Here is a 2572-nt window from a genome sequence, read left to right on the forward strand (position 1 = left end):
TTTCTTTTCTTCTCATTTACTTAAAGCAGAATGAGTCCTGCCCTGACGTATTAGCAGGACTTTGTCTACATGTCCTCTGGTTTGCCATATCACAGGGACAGGAATAGGTTGATGATGGCGAGGTGCATCTGCACAGAGAGTGGCAATTAAGAGAATGTATATTTGATTCATGTTTATGAAAGCCCTGATAGGAAAAGTGACTAAGCAAAACAACAACAACAAAATGATCAAACATATGAGAAAATCAGGGGTGAACTTTCCTTTCCTTTGCATGGAAACACCTTGGACATGAATATGTAGAGTAATCATATTAATCTTGTTTTGTGCTTCCTATTATATCTTTATCTTCCAAATCAAAGAGAATATCCTGTAAATGGTCAATTCCACCATGGTAATGGAATTTCTCCTCCTGGGCTCTCCTGATGGCTGGAATATGAGTTTCCTCTATTTCACATTATTCACAGTGACCTACCTGGGTACCTTGTTAGGGAACCTGCTCATTGTCACTGTCACCACTGCTGATCAGAACATGCACACACCCATGTACTTCTTCCTCAGGAGCATGTCCATCTTGGACATGTGCTTCATTTCCATCACTGTCTCCAATGCCTGTGTCAACTCTCTCACTGTAACAGGGCCATTTCAGTGGGTGACTGTGAAACCCAGATCTTCTTGGTCCTTTTCTGTGCATGTGTTGAACTTCTTTTTCTCTCCATCATGGCCTGGGACTGCTATGTGGCCATCTGCCGGTCCCTCCAGTACTCTACCATCATGAACTCTCAGTTTTGTGTTTGCATGACCCTGGCTTCCCTGCTCAGTGGTCTGGTGTATGCAGGTGTGCACACTGGGAACACATTCCAGCTGTCCTTCTGACACTCAAATGTGGTCCATCAGTTCTTCTGTGATGTCCCCTCTCTACTGTGGCTCTCTTGCTCTGACACTACCAGTAACAAGATCCTTATTCTTGTCTCTATTATAGTACTTGCTTGGAGCTGCTTTGGTTTAGTAATCAGGTCATATATTCACATATTTTCTACTGTGCTGAAATCTCCCACCACAGCCTCAGTAAAGGCCTTCTCCACCTGCACCCCTCACATCCTCGTGGTGTCCGTCTTCCTCAGCTCCAGCACAGGTGTGTATCTGAGGCCTTCAACAAACTCTGACACAGTCCAGGACTTGATTCTCTCTGCCTGCTATACCATGGTTCCTTCCTTCTTGAATCCTCTTGCCTACAGTCTCAGGAACAAACAGGCAAGGGAAGCAGTGAGGAGAGTCATGGGAAGACAGTTTTTCTCAGGAAAAAGGTAAAGATGCGTTTCAGCATCATCCTAATTTTACAGATTGAAGTTCATAATTGTGTACGATGTTCTGCATTTCAAGTCTTTACAAATTACACTGCCTACTCTATTATCAGTCATTTTCATTTGGGTATGTTGTGTCCCCCAGAAGCCCACGTATGAACTCACACAAGGAGGTTCAGAGGAGAAATTATTTGGTTGTAATATTATCAACCCAATCAGTGATTTTTTCCCCTTGGGGGATTAACTGAGTGGGGTGTGACTCGAGGAGGTTAAAATTGGGTTGTGACTTTGTGGTATATATTTGTATCAGGACAGTGAAGACTCTCTGCTTTCTGATCACCGTGATGTGAGCTCCTTTCCTCCACCACCTTCTTCCACAATGATATTCTGCCTCACCTTGAGGCCTGAGGAATGGGGAAAGACTTCTATGGATGAAGACCTCTGAATCTGTGAACCTTCAAACAAACTTTCCTGCTCTTTAATTGATTGTGTCAGAACTTCTGGTCCTATCAGTGAAATAGCTGCAGTAAGCATCACCTTGTTCATATTTGTGTTTTGTATAAAACAAATTTATGGGATTACCACATAATTTCCAAGTACTCTTCCTAAAATATTTTATAGTTTCAGTTCATCTTGTTTTTGGTGGGTGGGTATCTGGAATGAAATCGGGGCATCCATGCACTGAGCCACATCCCAAACCTAAATTTTATTTTATTTAGAGACAGGATCTCACTACTTATTGCCTCATTGTTAATCAGGTGACTTTTGAACTCAACATCTTGCTGCTTCAGTCACCCAAGCACTGGAATTTCAGGCATGCACCACCATGCCTGACTCAATTCATTTTTTAATCAGTATATATAATTCAAAATATTTGCTGAAATTATTTGAGTTTTCATATATTGAAGATTCATTGAATATGTTGCAGCACTTATATTTAAATATGGTCATACAGGAAAAGTATATCAATCAAATCTGGAGATATTTACACTAACAGAACCGGTTCTTATTCAGAGCATTGTCAAACAATACTTAAGAACTACAATACATAATTTTGTCAATTAACTACATTTAAAATATTCTAAAATCAAATTCTAAAGAAAATATTTCCAAAAATGTGAGAAAATCACAAGAATAATTCTGTCCATCTTCATCTAAGCATGAAAAAGATACTCTTTGTTCATGAAATAAACACAGGGCCATTGTTACCCCGCCATCCTGACAATAAAATCCGTACATGAGAGAAGAGAACCCTGACTTCATTGCTTGTG

General features: G+C 40.4%; 1 pseudogene across 1 annotated transcript; it reads left to right on the forward strand.

Annotated features, from left to right (window-relative positions):
* The first annotated feature begins 373 nt into the window (after positions 1-373).
* Positions 374-1308, forward strand: LOC306663372 (olfactory receptor 14C36-like; annotated as a pseudogene). Its single transcript has one exon. The product of its transcript is annotated as an olfactory receptor 14C36-like (transcript).
* Positions 1309-2572: the final 1264 nt, after the last annotated feature.

This window comes from Sciurus vulgaris (assembly GCF_902686455.1).
Source record: "Sciurus vulgaris genome assembly, chromosome: 6".
In the NCBI taxonomy this organism is placed as follows: domain Eukaryota; kingdom Metazoa; phylum Chordata; class Mammalia; order Rodentia; family Sciuridae; genus Sciurus; species Sciurus vulgaris.